This window comes from Podarcis erhardii (genome assembly GCF_964252035.2).
Source record: "Podarcis erhardii genome assembly, chromosome: 5".
NCBI lineage: Eukaryota > Metazoa > Chordata > Lepidosauria > Squamata > Lacertidae > Podarcis > Podarcis erhardii.
The window spans coordinates 17,530,724-17,548,045 of NC_138509.1; the positions used below are offsets into that span (position 1 = coordinate 17,530,724).

General features: G+C 43.0%; 1 protein-coding gene and 1 long non-coding RNA gene across 16 annotated transcripts in view; one reads left to right on the plus strand and one right to left on the minus strand.

Annotated features, from left to right (window-relative positions):
• Positions 1–11,439, plus strand: part of LOC309343154 — a 91,833-nt gene extending 80,394 nt beyond the window's left edge. Inside the window, exon 7 of the long non-coding RNA XR_014157112.1 lies at positions 11,315–11,439. This is a non-coding gene — a long non-coding RNA (uncharacterized lncRNA). The remainder of the gene's footprint in view (positions 1–11,314) is intronic.
• The window catches only part of KCNMA1 (potassium calcium-activated channel subfamily M alpha 1), a 572,902-nt gene that overhangs the window by 65,953 nt on the left and 489,627 nt on the right, over positions 1–17,322 (minus strand). The window lies entirely within an intron of this gene.

A 17,322-nucleotide genomic window follows, 5' to 3' on the forward strand; every position in this document is an offset into this window, starting at 1 on the left:
AAGAGGGGTTAACCAATGCAAGTTTGAGTAAATTAAGCTCCATCCATTATTCATAACATTTCTGTTTTGCAGGATGCATTCTAATTTTAATTTCTGAAGAGCTAATTGGATTTGTAAATTGTATAGCTGGGATGGTGAAGCTGCAGCCCTCTTGGCGTTCTTAGACTCCAGCGCTCATCAGCTCCAGCCAGCATGGTCAGTGAGGATGGTTGGAGCTGTAGAGGACCACAGGTTATTACAGTTTTAGTCCATTCTCTTCCTTCTGCAGTGCTGCAAGTTACCTTTTCAATGCACTTTGTAGAGGATCCCTGCCCCTCCTCCCATGTCTGCTTTTTCAAGAGTTGCAAAAGGAATTCCAGGTGAATGTGTGGGTCCTGCCCAGATGTTGGTTGGGTGTTTGGGATTACATCCCAGGCAGTAGGGCTGCTATTTGTGGCCACCGGCACCACATTAATGCACTCCCCATTTGAAAAATTGGGAGAGGGGGAGGCTGTGGAAACCAATTTGTACCACTCCCCCAGGGATGGCTCTGAGCCCGACACTTAATTCTATATTCACCAGTTCCTTCTGTGGAGTTGAAGCTTATTGGGCTAGCATAATGGTTTTCAAACTGTTCTGGAGTCCTGAGGTTCCTTGGAAACATATCAAGGATTTTTCAATGAAAAGAACTGTAATGGTGGAAAAGCTTATTTGGAAAATACATTGTCTGCCATGACGAATTCCCTCCTGCAACACAGAGTCATGGGGTGGGGGGATTGGGTGGGTGCACTTAATACAGTGGTCCCATATGCTTGGTCAATGGCCCATGCAAACTGAGTGTACACCCTTGAACTTATTACAATATGCTCTATAACACACAAAGGTTCTGTGGCAGATCATTTTAAGTTTCCTAGTAGACATATTGATGCAAAAAGTGTTTCTGAAGCTAGCTGGAAAGTATGAAAGCCACTGGGTTAATGTGTAATCACATAACATTTGGGGAGTTGCTCTTAATTCATCTTTATCTCCCCTACGCACCCCCTGCATGCTTGCACCGGATTTTGACCAAATAAAATGAATGTGTTCATCCTCAAGCCAAGTGTGCTCATCAATGAGTACAGCTTAAGAGTAAAACTTGCATTGCTGCAAAGTTGCAAAGTGGGAGTTTGTGAATATCTTTACTGGTGGTGCGGGAAGGAGACCCCACTTGTAAGTAATTAAGATCATTATTTTAACCCCAATGGCCAGAGGCTGTACGTTTTCAACGCACTGCAACATCCACAATTTCGTGCAAGGAAATAAACAGAAATCAATTGTACACGCTTCAGAAAAGCTACCAAGCTACTTTTCTCACATCTATATCTCTAGCCATATAAATAGCTTCTCTGTTCTTATGGCAAAAATTATGTGCGCCTGAGTTAAAGCGTAGAGGAAAGTACAATCTTTTCAGGGTTTTGCGGAGCATATAATGCCACTTATCATCAATTAAACTCAAGAGCGACACTAAATGCCATGCTACAGCTGCAAACCCAAAAAGCCTGCCTGGAAGACAACAGCCTAAAGCAAAACCGCAAATCCCTTTTCCAGCAAACCTGCTGTGAGATAGCCGGCATTATATTTTAAAGAGCAGTGCTCCCCTTGCAGCCATTTACAAGTACTCTAAACACATTCAATTGGCGTTTTCAACTCTGGAACTTTTCTTCCGAACTGACCTGGAAATGGAGGAAAAAGTCAAAAGAATGAAAAGGATTCACTCCCCCGCTCCCAGTTCAAATTCCGTTTCATTCCTTTCACGCTCTCCACAATTCTGGCACTCTGTTATTATGGTATGTATTTCAGTGTCTTTATATTGTAAACCACCCTGTGATCTTCAGGCAAACGGCTCAATAGAAATGTAATAAATACTAATAATAATTATGGGGGTCCTGTTAGTTTAAGATGAGAATTGCCAAATGACCCCACAACCAGTGCTTTTTTTCTAGGGCGACACATACCCCTAAACATGTTGTGAATCTAAGTTTGGCCTCATTGAGGAGCAGTATTTCAATATGAATAGGAACATGAGAGTACCCCTAAACATTTTTTTTAGAGGAAAAAAAAAGACTGCCTACAACATTGTAATCACGGTATTGTTTTGAGTTGGAGGGGGGGCTGTATGCCTGAATCCCCTCTAATTCCTGGATCCAGCAAGGATTTAATTGCTGGAATAGCAAAGGCAGCTTCTTGGTGGGCTAATGGCTTAAATGTGGGTCATTAAGGTAACAAAGGAAGTGGCTCTGTGCCAGAGGACAAATGGGTGGGACTCCGTTCCTCAACTGGCTGTTTAGAAGGACAAAGGCCAGAGTTGTGTGTGAAAGCTAGAAGCAGGCGGCAGGCAGAAGCCAGAGAAGGAGAGACATGCTTGATTTCAGCTTGAATCCAAGGTTGTGGCTATGGGAGAAGCAAGACCTCACTGGAGTGTTAATGCTATGAGCCCCTCCATCATAGGCTCAGGTTGTATTTAAATGTAAATAAACCACATATCCTAAAGACACCACAATCTCAGGAAACTGAACCCAGGGTAAGGATCTGCTTGGAGATTGGTGTGGCATGCAGCAGTATGGTGGTGGTGGTGGGGAATTATCGCAATTTCATTTGCATAAAAACAGTGAATGAAATTACTATGCAAAACGATAAGGAATCAACAGTGTGCTTTTGTAATTCTGCTGGCAATTAGCTATTAAGAGTTGTGGCCCCAACTCAGCAAGACTTGTTGTTGAATAAACAGAAGGCATAAATCAAAGGATGGTCCAGTGTTCTTATGCCACTGAAATTTGGGGTGACAGTTCACACTTTATGAGTCAAAGGTCTAGTTTTGCTCATGGAATCAGAGTTTGAGAGTCAATCATCTAGTCCAGGCATCCCCAACCTTCAGCCCTCCAGATGTTTTGGACTACAATTCCCATCATTCCTGACCACTGGTCCTGTTAGCTAGGGATCATGGGAGTTGGGCCAAAACATCTGGAGGGCCACAGGTTGGGGATGCCTGATCTACTCCAACTCCCCTGCTCTATGCAGGAAATCAAGACCTAGAACATCCTCAACAGATCAACAGCCAGTCTCTGCTTGAAGATCTGCTGGGGATTTCTTTCATTAAAGCAGACATAGGCAAACTTGGCCCTCCAGATATTTTGGGACTACAACTCCCATCATCCCTAGCTAACAGGACCAGTGGTCAGGGATGATGGGAATTGTAGTCCCAAAAACATCTGGAGGGCCGAATTTGCCTATGCCTGCATTAAAGCCTCTGGTAGGACAGTATATTTAAGGAAAGTTATACGTCACTTGACTGTTGTAAAACCTCTAAGGCAGGTTACAAGAGATATTAAAGTTCTCATTTAAAAACTCAGTTAAAAAACACATCAACAATTGCCAATAAAAGAACTTAAAACACATCAAGATCTACATAGGCTTGCCTAAATAAAAATATTTTAAGTTGCTACATAGCTAACAAATGCCTATTATGTTATCTGACGCTGCACAAGTTTCACCTCTGGTTACCCTAGGCTCTCCCATCCAGTCTTAAGCTACTATATACATATTGTGTTTGTCTTATAAACTTTATTGTACAGCTACTTTATTGTACAACAACCACCCACCTGCTTCTTAAGAGGATCTTTCACTCTGCAGCCTCCCTCTCAGTAAGTTCATACCAAATGCACAACTTGCAAAATGACAGTATTAATAGAGCCTGACAACATATGAATGAGTTTGTGTTGTGCCAGCCAGTTGTTATTATCCTCCACCTAGAGATTCTCACAACTAGTGAATTAGTGGGAAACCCAGCCAGATGGGTGGGGTACAAATAATAAATTATTATTATAAATTCCCAACATTGTGCTATGTTGAGTGTTTTGTCAACAAAAGCTTTTCAGGTTACCAGACAAAATGATTCCCCCACACTTTCCCCTGTGTGCTGTTCTGAGGGTTGTCCTGGCCCACTGGGCCAATTTTGTGGGTACAGGTTGGAGGAGTGGGGAGGGACGGGGGAAAAACCACATAGCATAGGCAACAGTCCTTGTGCAGACTTCCTCTTGATGGGACTCATTAGGGGAATCCCACCCTATACGCTGATGCCTTTCTTGTATACTGAAGTGCCAGTATTTATTTATTTATTCATGAGCTTTTTTACTTATTTATTGTATCTGCCCTTCACCACAAGGTCCCAGGGTGGGTTATACTCATTTAACCATGCAATATTATAAGCCAGCAACACAGCTTAAAACAAACCAAAGAATGTACATCAGTCAATATATCCCACATAAATGACACAAATATTAACTGTCAAAGACCAGGGTAAAAAAGTTTATTTAATGAAGACTATATAATGAGGATGCTTGAAGCACCTCTACAGGGAGGGAGTTCCACATTTTGGGAGTTGCTACAGAGAATAACCTCACCTCGGAAACCATCTCCTATATTTCCAAATGAGCCATTAGTTTTGTAAGTATATATTTATCTTTCTGAAGCTAAGCAGGTGTGGGATTTGATTAGTATTTGGATAAGAGCTATCTAGGAGTCCTATGCATCCTACTCTCATGGGGAAAGGATGGGATAAAAGTATTTGTAGCCATTCAAGTTAGCAAGTAAAATGTCATGGCTTCTTTTGGCTATTACCTAGAAAAAGCCCTCCTATCCAATAATCATAGTTATTGAGAATCACAATCACCATACTAAGAGCACTATTGGAATGCAAAAGATGCATTTAATCCTCATTCACTCCCGGCTCCCATTTCACATATGGATAACTGAGACCAAGAGACAGTCGCTAAGATCATACTCAATATAACAGTTAGGCAATGTTGGCTTTGCTTATTGGGGGAAAAACTCTTAATATGACAAGCAGATTAAAAGCTTTCAATGACTTGATTATTCATGCTTTGGTTACCTCCAAACAAGACTGCTGCAACATGCCTACATGGGGCTACCTCTGAAGACGGTCTTCAAGCTACACTCGCTACACTCTGGGCAAAATGCAGCTGCATGAATACTGCTGGGAGCCAGAAAATCTGAATACACAACATCAATCTTGCACAAGTTGCACTGGCTGCCAGTAGATTTCCAGGCCCAATTCAAAGAGCTGGTCTTAATCTTAGAAGCACTAAATGGCTTGGGCTGCCATCACCCATATACTCCTGCATGTACACTAAGTTCCACCTCAGGGATCCTTCTTGAGTGCCTGCTGTTAATATCTGTTAGGCTGGCATGCACATGAAGCAGGGACTTTTAGTGGTGGCCTCAGAACTATGGAGCTCCCTTCCAATGGCCTTTTGCCTTGACCCTTGAACTCTAGCATTTAGGCAGGCCTTGAAAACCTTCCTCTTCACAATGGCTTCGTCACTCTATAAAAATTCGCCATCTTAATCTGCACATCATGCTATTCCCATTTTTCTATTGCAACTTGTCTCTCACTCCTCTATACTTTGCTTTGTGAGGGTGTAGTTCTAAAAAGTGGCTTATTTATTTATTATTTATTTGCTGTGAGAAATAAGGAGGCAACATTTTATATGGTATGAATGTACAACCAATTCACAGGGTTACCTTCCTCAGTTTTGGAGGGGCAAGTACTGCATAAATTGGATGACTGGATACTGTTCCTCCTCATATTCCACAGGGATAATCCAGAGAGGAGAAAGAGCAGGCAGGAAAAGGATAAAATACTATCATCTCAAGCGCACTGCTTCTCTGCTCAAAACCCACTTCCAAAGCTGCTTTGGGTTTTTTGTTACACTGCATAATGGATAGGCAATTCATGCTGGAGAGGAATGCCTCCTTCATACAACAAAGAAAGGAAATTATTTGATGTGAGGGGTCCATGGAAGGTATTTGGGTGGACCTGCTTAGCATGATTCTTCCTCAAAGGGAAATAATAGTCACAGGGCTATGCATGCATGGCTATTGTCTGATGTAACTAGGTTTATACAGGAGAGGTAGTGCATCATTCTCTGCCACACAAGAAGATGGCACAGGCCTGTGTCTTATTAGCATGGGAAATATTTAGCAGCAGTTGGTCTCCCAGAGAGTAATTTACTGTGTGTCCTGTGGGAGCAGGTGGACACACATTGACTCTACAAATGTGCAGCTTTCGGTCTGCATGCAGCAATGTAGTGATTTGGTTAGCTTGGGATATTTTGGAAAGGTGTGAATGGGAACAGGCACCTTGCAAATGTACCATGTTTAAATGCAGCGAGTAACATCTCCTGCCTTTCACGGTTCCCCTTACAGCCACCCTAACAAATTGTGGCAATTAGCATGCTGTTAGTGTTAGATGTAGGCAGAGAATGCAGGTGCTAATAATTGAAAAAGCGTTTAGAGGTTTTACACCCCAGCTGAATATTTCATAATGTGCTGCATGTTTCGCTATTTGCTCAGTGGGTCTCTGTCACTTCAATCTTCCCTGACTGCTTTGACTGGCGCTCCAAAGCTCCACCAAGCCAAGACTGACGGCTTGTCACAGGCAAACTCCACCGACTACTGCGGCAGCTCGCTGGGACTGGCTGCAGAGGTTGTCACGCCGCTCTGATGGAACTTGGCAAATGTTTTGTGACTAATACACCCAACATTTGTCAGCTAGCATTAGCCAGCGCCCGTGACCCTCTCCAGTCTGCACCAATGGCATTAAGTTGTAATGAGAATTTGTAGCCCCTGTGTGTGAGTGTGTGTCGCACTAATGACACTTTCTGGATGACCTTTACTTTCACAAGCTTAATCAGCAATGAAATTTCCAAGGATTCAGAGCACATGTGAAAGCAGCTCTGCCAGGCAAAAAAAAGGGTCACAGTGATGAGTAAAGAAATGTACCTTTCTCCTCCCGCTCTGACGTTCAGAGTTTAGCCCCAGACAACTGCCATGAGTGGATCACCAAATGAGAGGCTTTTCATTCAAGTCCTAAAAAGGTTTAATGTGCCGTGGACTATTCCCCCAGATTTCTGCTCAACACTTTATCTGCTGCAGCTAACAGGCTTTTGATTCGGTTTTATATTTGTGTTTCAAACCTGCAATACACTGAGTACATTGTATCTGAAACATTATGGTATCTTAAGTGCAGCCTGCATTTGGTTAGCAAGGTTTCCAACAGAAATAAGAATTGTTCTCATGGCTCCCACTTGGAACATTTTATATGAGGATTCTAAGAGGATGCCATGAGTTTACTCAACCTTTAGCCCCTCTCCATTTTCTTCTATCAGCTGCTGTTTTCAGGATTTAGGTAATTTGGCATGGGGAGGGGGTACCTAACACCCAGCCAGAAGAATTTGTACAACGGAGTGCCTAAGAATCATTATTCAGTGAAAGAGTCTTCTAGTTGCCCGACTATTTGATGTTCTATCTGGAAAAAATTAAAATTCGTATTTTACTCTAAATGGAATCCCAGTTTACATAATCCAGCCTTTGTTAACCTTGGAGAAAAGCCAGCCAGCATTACATCCAAACAGACAAACCATGGTTTGGGATTTTGCTCCTCCCTTGGAAGCCACAATTTGGGAAAGCATTTGGGGATTTTCAAGGAACATGAGAAAAGACAGAAACCCCACAAACCATGGTTTGCCTGTATGCCTGGAACACAAATTGCAGCTGAGAGTCAGAACTGCAATTGTTTCATGTTATCTTTTAACCAACCCACTATCTCTCTCCATTGATCTCCACTCTTTAAAACAGGAAATACCATCAAGTAATTTGCATGTTAAAAGTACTAAGTAAAAGATAACAATTATAATGGCAGTTATCTGCAAATGTAGTTGGCAACTAGCTATTAAGAGTCATAACCTAATCCCTATAAGGCTGCAATCCATGCTTGCCTGGATTTAAATCCCATATATGACAATGAGAGGGACGCGGGTGGTGCTGTGGGTTAAACCACAGAGCCTAGGACTTGCCGATCAGAAGGTCGGCGGTTCAAATCCCCGCAACGGGGTGAGCTCCCGTTGCTCGGTCCCAGCTTCTGCCAACCTAGCAGTTCAAAAGTACGTCAAAGTGCAAGTAGATAAATAGGTACCACTCCGGCGGGAAGGTTAATGGCATTTCCGTGCGCTGCTCTGGTTCGCCAGAAGTGGTGTAGTCATGCTGGCCACATGACCCGGAAGCTGTATGCTGGCTCCCTCGGCCAATAAAGTGAGATGAGCGCCGCAACCCCAGAGTCGGTCACGACTGGACCTAATGGTCAGGGGTTCCTTTACCTTTACCTATGACAATGAGAACTGAAAAGTGTTCAGCTGCTCAAATTGGCCTGGATCAGACATAATGTTAAAGTATGGCTTAGTGATATGTGAATGAGCCTTAGGGTTGTATACTTCCTACTCCCCTCTCCTCCTGTGGCATGGCCTTGAGGAGACTGGAAGCTGCCAGTTCCACTATCTATCAACCAGAGCTTATGGTTATGGCCAAACCCTAAACTGTGGTTAATCTTAACTATGGTTTATTGAAAATAAGCCTGCTTCAGAAACCATGGTTTGAAGTGGTTTGAAGTGGGCATGTTTCAACACACTGTGGCTAAAACTAAGCACAGTTTGGGGTTGATATAACATTAAGCTATAGTTAATTAACAACAGAAGTCAAAGTTTTCTGTCTTCTTCTCATAGTCGTGCAAGAGGAGAGGGAAGTGCATGACTGCAAAGCTCAGTCAGGTAATATTAAACCATAATAGCTTTCATGTCCAAATTAGGTCAGTATGTTAGCAATATCCAGCCTAGAACCAAAGGATAATCCTATGGTATTATGACTTTGACTTACCCTATGGAAATTTGCTTCTAAACTTTGGGAGGATGGGGCTTGTTTTGTACATCCCACACTGTAGCCACTGATGCTTCTAGTAATCATAGTTTCTGGGTAGCTAGCATAGGCTTAATAGGACACATTGGTTCTCCACAGCCTTCATCCTCTAACTGCTAAGTACTCCCATATTGCCTTAAATGACTAAAGCCATCGTCAACAGGCAGGGACGAATAAAAAATTATGAGAGTCTCTTGTCTGGGTGATCAATATTTGAAGAGTTTAGTTTGTCTGTCTATCGGTGTTTGCTTTGCATGGAAAGGAAGGATTAGCTCGGATACCTACTTCATACAGTAGCTGAATGTATTTTTTATTGGGATATTCTAAAAACAAATATCATAGTGCTGCTGGAAGTTTAAAAACGGGATGAATTTGGAAGCATCCAGATTTACTCTGCATACATGGCAGACTTTGTGCTTGATTGTAAGATCTACAGATGTAGGGTTAGAATAGTGCAAGTTAAGAGATCTATGGGAGTTTCTCTTTATTTTTTACATGGTTGTAAAATTTAATTTAACAACAACAACAATAGACAAGTGTGACATAATAATTATTATAGCAGTGAAGTGTATATGAATGAGGTAGTTGGGATTTTATGTGATCAGAGCATTATCAACATGTGGCAATTGACTTATTTTTCTCATCACTTGGGATCTTTGATGGCTGCCCCTCTCCTTTGTATTTCTGTTTCCCTGGAGACAAGCTTGTGTATATCCCAGAAGTGGTGGCCTAAGTTTTTATTCAAACAAAGAGGGATATGGAATAGTTTATTATTTTGTTTATTACTTATATACCCCAGCTTTTCTCCAAGAAGCTAACGGTTGAGTACATTGTTTATCCTCTCCCCATTTCATCATCATACCTGACCACCGGTCCTGTTAGCTAGGGATGATGGGAGTTGTAGTCCCAAAACAGCTGGAGGGCCAAGCTTGGGGATGCCTGCTTTAACCACTACACCATACTATCTTTCATAACAATACCGTTAGCAGCCCCAAGCCCCTGGGATGGCGTCCATTTAAACCAGAGCTTTCCAAACTGTGCATCACGACACGTTAGTGTGGTGGCTGCAGTGTGTAGGTGTGTTGCATGAACGCTCCCTGCGCTCCTTCTGGGGCTGGAAAGCGGTTCGTTTAACCTTTGCTAGTAAAACTGAATTGCTGTGTTGCAAAATAATGCAAAACTGAATTACTGTGTCGTGAAATGATGCATGTCCAAAAAGTATGTCATCAACTTGAAGGAAAGCTTTGGTTTGAAAAAATCCTGCTCACTAATGTGCCTATTCCTTCCCAATCCCATAGATTAAGAACATCTTAGAGTATAGCTTCCCAGACTTAGGTCTCCAGTTGTTTCTGGACTACAATTCCCATTATCCCTGAGCACTGGTCCTGCTAGCTGGTGCTGATGGGAGCTGTAGTTCAAAAACAGCTGGAGACCCAAGTTTGGGAAACTGGCTTAGAGCATTATGTGTCATAAAGAGAAAGAGAAAGATGCAATTCAGCACTGCATTGACTGATCAGAATATAGCATGCGTCTGGGAAAAGGGGGGAACGTCTAGTAGTCCTCATCCAACAAACTACAACTAGTCTAACATGGGGGAGCATCATTTAAATATACACACATTGTGACTGTGTTTTATATTTATTCATAAGCCTGTCTCATTATATTTTCACAAACACTGCAGAAGCGCTGTCCTTTTCGCAGTCACTTTGCTGGACCTGGCAATCTCTGAGCAAGTTTAGTGTGTCCTGGTTCGGTTGGCAAGGGAGTGAAGGCAGTGGTGGGGTGGGGGTTAGAAAAATCAAGGAAAATCCTCAGGGTTATGAAATTCTCCTTGGCAACAAACTGGAAACCCAGCAGACCCAGAGCCTCTGTGATTCTGGTGTGTGATCAGGGACACTAATGAGAATGACCCTTTGCTGAGAATGCTGCTTGTCTAGAGGCCAATGTCAAGTATACCATTCAGTTTGGAGTGGACAGGGACAAACTATTTGTTTTCTCTTCAGGCCCCTGGGCCCTGTCACATGCTATTTGCTTCTGCATTAAGAGGCATTGTCTCAGCAGGTCTGACATTTCCTGTGTACGCCGGACTCATGAAACTGCAGCGACTGAAGCACTGAGGACTAGAGGCACAGTCCACCAGGAATTTCCCCCAGTGCAAGCCCAGTTGCAACAAATAGGATATAACACAAGAACAAAACGTGCTCCAATAAAAACCCCATTCAATTAAATGGGCTTTATGCATGAGAAGTTCGATTATACTCTTCAGTGTCGCCAGTTTACACACCTTGTCAGGGTCTGGTAGGTTCCACAGTTTTGCTTAAGTTGCCTCCAGTTTCTTTTCAGTCACATACCATAGGGGTCACATTAACTATAACCATACAATTGCTACAAAGATTATCCCATTAATCAATGCATTTCTTATTGTCAATAATGGCACGTGACATTTATTTCCAGCCCTCCACTGGGATCCGAGGAAATATTAATATCCTCTCTGTACAAACCCTACATTATTTCAAGATTTCTAACACAGGTTTAGACTTCAGGCTCCCTGAATGAGACCTAAACCTCTTCTGATGGTGATGCTAACTACAGATCAACACCACAGATCTGTTGCAGTTTATGTTCTACCACTGTTTTGTGCTCAATAAAAAAAAAAAATTAACGCTTTGCATGTCAACTGTGTTATACGTCTGTAACTGTTTACTTATTGCCTAAAGTTGGAAATAAATGTCTTTGACAACATCTCTTTCCTCTTTCATTATGGATAGCTCAGTTGGTTAGAGAGTGGTGCTGATAATGCCAAGGTTGCAGGTTCAGTTCCCGTAAGGGGCAGCTGCATATTCCAGCAGTGCAGGGAGTTGGACTAGATGATCCTCAGGCTCACTTCCAACTCTATGATTCTTTCATGTTGCGTGGAAGTACTGAGTGCCATGGTGGACCTCCCCCCTACTGCTTTAAACATTATTTCCCCCTACTTTTTATCAACAGCCACCAGCTGGCAGATCCCTCACCCCACCCACCCACCAGAATGCCCCAACTTATTTTAGGAAATTCAGTTTTGGGGCCCCAGGGTCTTGTGTCCTGGCATATTGCCAAGGAAGCATGGCACCTTCTGGAGGAGGAGGAGGAGGAGGAGGAGGAGGAGGAGGAGGAGGAGAAGAAGAAGAAGAAGAAGAAGAAGAAGAAGAAGAAGAAGAAGAAGAAGCAGCAGCAGCAGCAGCAGCAACAGCAGCAGCGTTTGGATTTGATATCCCGCTTTATCCCGCTAACAATCTCCTTTCCCTTCCTCCCCCACAACAAACACTCTGTGAGGTGAGTGAGGCTGAGAGACTTCAGAGAAGTGTGACTAGCCCAAGGTCACCCAGCAGCTGCATGTGGAGAAGCAGGGACGCGAACCCAGTTCACCAGATTACGAGTCTACTGCTCCTAACCACTACACCACACAGGTGCTCTACTTGTGTTCCCTGAGTGTCCCCACAGTGCTGTCCCCACATACTTCATTTAAAGGGGAAAGGAGGGAGTTGGAGAGAGAGAGAATGGGTGAGAGGGAGCTCAGATCTGGTGAAGAATTTCATTCATTTCCCCTCCTACAAGTCAGATGACAAACCACCTCCAGCCAACCCACATATATGTGACTGCTGCTCCGTGGCAGCAGCAAGCGACAGAGTGGAAAGAAAGGAAAGGAAATGCAAAGGAGATTTCCTTCTTCCTTCCAGTGCCTGGCATGTTACTAGGCAATGAATCGGTCAAGCACAAGTAGACCAAGGAAATGTAATTTCCCCAAGAAACAGTGACAAAAAAAATCCAAGTTAAAACTCCAGGGCCCCTGGAGGTAATTCAATCTGACTCGCTTATATTTCCTGGAATTTTAAAATAAAGAAATATTATAGGTAAACTGCTCTGAGGAAGAGTCAGAACAGCAGCAACAACTACCAGGGAAATGGATGGGAGGGAGGGGCATTTGGGGTTTCGAAGGACTATCAATCCCAACATTAATCCCAAAGTTGTACTCAAAATAAACGTTGCATGCCATTAGTGATAATAAGCACCAAAACGAACTCATAGAATAAGCAGTAGTTAAACTACAATTTCTCAGCTCAAATGTCACAGGAAACAGTTTTTTAACCAACCACATCGTCTTCCTTGAAGGTGGGTGCGTGTGTGGGAAGGAGAGAAGAGGGAGCACATGGAAACAAGGCTGATTTCTGATCTGCTTATTCAATCCACTGTTATCCCACTCTTCTTTTAAAGAGCTCAGGATAGCATACATGCTCTTCCTCCCTTTTTATCTGCACAAAACAACCACCACCCTACGAGGTAGGTAGGGTTGAGAGATCATGACTTGCTGAATGGGAATTCGAACCTAAGTCTCCACCATCTGAGCCCAATGCTTTTAACCATGACACTACGCTGGCTCCACGGTTTATTGGATCATTGCGTGTGAATGGGGCCCCTATCCTACGAATGCCAAGAATTAAGACAGGGAAAGGGGATTCCATTCAATTTTGTTATTCAAGAGCAGAGTCCTCCCTAATACTAACAGCCAGTTTAAGACCTCCGCAGAAGAAAACACACTATGCACCAGTGTACGTTTACTGATGAATCTTATCAATGTATCAGTTTTAAATGAATTAAAGGGGGGTGCTCCATGGGTGTAAAGATAAATCAGTACAGTGGTACCTCGGGTTAAGTACTTAATTCGTTCCGGAGGTCCATTCTTAACCTGAAACTGTTCTTAACCTGAAGCACCACTTTAGCTAATGGGGCCTCCTGCTGCCGCCGCGCTGCTGGAGCACGATTTCTGTTCTCATCCTGAAGCAAAGTTCTTAACCCGAGGTACTATTTCTGGGTTAGCGGAGTCTGTAACCTGAAGCATATGTAACCTGAAGCATATGTAACCCGAGGTACCACTGTAATCTGTCAAGGGGTTGGTAATAGTCTCAATTACTGAAAAAAATAGAAACTTTCCAAATAAATAAATAAATAAATACAGTAACCGTAAGTGGTTCCATTTTTATGGTAGTCAAATTGTTCCATATATAAATCTCCACAGTCAGGATCCCAAGTACTATTTTAGGTGTGCCCAAGGCTGTGTGAAATGGCCAGGGGGATTCTCAACATTTTTTTTTCTTTTATAGGCAGACTTCCGTGCCATATCACAAACAACTTTTGAAGTCCTGTCAGTTTCTAAAGCACTTTGACATGAGGCATTTCAGGGTGGGGCTACAGTTTGAGAACTCCCCTCCACTTAAGTGCATGGATTGTAGAGGTTTCCTGAAGCCAAAAAGGGTCATATATTAGACTAGAAACATTTCCCAATGTGGCTTTTAGTCAATCCTGAAAGTTACCAACCTAAAATGAAACTCAAGCTAAATTTGGAAGCTCCCATTCATACAATATTTCAATAGGGATTAGAAAAAGTTTTGATAAGACTAGTTAAATTTCTCATGGGGCTTTTGCATATAAACTCAACGAACTAGGCAGAGACAATCAGCTGGGGTTAGTCTAATAATTTATTTGCAGATGTTTAAGATAAATAGTATATTTCTGGTTCATACAAATTTGCAAAACGGCCTTTTTCAATATTCTGATTTATCATCTTTGGGGCTTCGTAAACATGGAGCCCGCAAATGATGCTTCTCTTGGTCAAGGGCACAAGACGCAGGGTGTAGGGACAGGTTCAGGGATCAGCCACTAAGGACAGGTGACTAGAGTCCAGCAGAGAAGACCGGGGAGGAAGCAAAAACAAGTTCAGTTTTGGCAAGCTCCCCACTCATTGCCTGACCTATGTTTAGCAATTCTGATGTGTTACTGAGCAGACAGCTCAAGCTTGGGATGAGTAATCTCCCTTAGTCCCTCTTCAGCAGGCAATGAAAGCAGGTTCCACTTTGAAAATTCTTCCCCCATCATGCAAGCTGACACAGGCATGCTTTTCAAAAACCCACAGCCAATCTGTTGATCATTACTTATTTACAAAGGCCTTCGGGCAGAAAGTCCTGTAAAAACCATACTTGATATGGTATACACTAGCTTTTTCGGCTTGTAGAAGGGGAGGGGGGGAAGTCCCCCTAAGGCTACCTCAAACCATCACTTTCTATTGCACATAAAATGTACCGTGTAACACTAAAGTATTTAATATATATGGTATAATATATCTACAGGAAAGGCATTTGTGTAGAAGTGTGTTAGCCTGTATTTGGTAATTTGATGTTTTGCTGAAGGCTATGACTTGAAAAAGCCTGCACCTAGTGCCGAGGACCTGTCATCTCAGTACCCAAGAGCCGGTAGAATAAAGAAGTACCCTAAAGCAGCAAAACTTTGACACAGCTTTGAAGCATATGAAAACAGTATAACTCCCTAGAATTATTATGACTTAAGATCAAAGAAATGAGGCATACTTTACATAGCAAACAGGGACAGTGCACTTCACTCCAAATGTTGCTCTGCCCCCTTCTCTCTCTCTCCTTTTATTTCACATTGATGCCCCTACATTTGTTAGATGATAGAAGGAATGGGAGGTGGGGCGCTCTCCCCCCCCCCCTTAAAATTTCAAGTGGATAAAATTAATGGAGATGAGATGACTTAGAGATAAGTGGATTGGAAATGATGGAATGACAACATGCACCATACAAGTGAGAAAGTTCTCCCCCACCTCCCATAAACATGCATGCAAACCAGTATTGCACAGGCAATTACTGTAGTTTCCATAGGCTTAGTTAACAGAAACTCAGGGAGCATTTAGAACAGCAATTTAACAGCGATACATGGCCTGTGGTGGGCAAAAAGGACAAAACTAGGTGTGTTTCCCCTCTAAGAATCAACCCAGGTCCTGCAATCCTAAATTATTCCAATGGAAACAACTTGGAGATAAAATGGTGGTCTCAGAGGTGACTTACTGCAGGAGCAATTGAATGCATATTTCTCTAAGCTGCACTTAGTGATAGAAAGTGTGGGGAGGGGAAGTAAGATATGGATTTGTTGACAGCCATCAGAGAAACATTGACCGCTGCCAGGTAGAGATGCCTGTAGGAATTCAACCTTTGTGAGTTCCAATACAATCCGATCTGACTTGCACCTCTCAAGCTAATGTGAGGATCAAAACATAGTTATCCTGATGTTGGATTCTTCAGGTGTGGTTCTCAGGGTTTTTTTTAAATATTATTTGGAGGAAATTATTTTTTAAATTGTGTATTCTGTTAAAAATATGCATTTAAATGCGGATTCTCAAAAATTGCTCATTTTTACCAAAACAGGCAGAGCAGAGCAGTGAACACATGCAAATGGTTCACAGACCAGAAACAGGATGATCTGTCCATCCATATTGCCATTGAAATAAGATAGCAGTTAAGCAGAAATATCAAATAATTGCAAATATTTGTGTATTCATCAGAGGAGGCATGCCTTTGATTACCAGTTGCTGGGAATCAAAAGCAGGGAGAGTGGTGGTCCTGTTTCTAGATCTCCCATAAGCATCTGGCTGGCCATTGTGAGAAGTCGGTTCTGGACATGTCCCTGGCATGATCTGGCAAGGCTCTTATGTTCTTCTTTAATCAAATACACCCACTTGTCTTTCTGCTAATTTAGGTATTATACCGTATTTTTCACCCTATAGGACGCACTTTTTCCCCTCCAAAAATGAAGGGGAAATGTGTGTGCGTCCTATGGGGCGAATGCAGGCTTTCCCGGGCTTCCTGCTGCTCTGCACCACCCTCCGGATCCCGGCGCGAAGCCGCGTGGGGCTCTGGAGGGTGGCGCAGAGCTGCCTGCGCTCCCAGACTTCCTGCATTCCGAAGCCTGGCGCGCGCTGAAGAGCGCACCTCTCCGCAAGCCTGGGGAGACCGGCGCGGCTCCCTAGGCTTGCGGATAGCAGGCTGCTTCCCCCGCGCCTGCCCCATGCCTGGGGGGGGGGAATAATTTTTTTCTTTATTTCCCCCTCCCCCCCAAAAAAATTAGGTGCGTCCTATGGGGCGGTGCGTCCTATGGGGCGAAAAATACGGTAAGTTGGATCTAAATCGGTCATAATTTGTACCCAAAGTTCAACTTTACGTGAAAATACATGCAGGGAAAAGGGACTAACACTGTGTCCCAAAATTTCTGCAACAGTGCCATCACAATGTTCACGTAACATGGCTTTGGAGTGTTGCAGTGGTGTAGCTGTGGTACTCCTCTGCTTGTATGTGTAACATTTCTTCAAATGTGGTTGTAAAATCACCACCACCACCACCATTAGTAGGGGATTCTTGGCAAGTGAAACAGACTTCAAAGGGGAATATTTTTTTTACAAATTCAGTGGGATGGCCCTTACAGAATCATTAATAGAATTTGGCCAACAGCAAAATCTAAAGTGAATTTGGGGCCTCTTACTACAGCAAAACATCTGAGGAATTGTGAGGGTTTTAGCAAGGCCGCTGATTTGTTTTTTGGCAGTGGGTATCCCAGATATCTCCATTTTGCCACGGGATTTTGCCTCAAGCAAAACTCAGGGTAATGTGGAGCTTTTTCTCAGAACGAGAAAGTTTTAATAAGATGAGTGAAAAC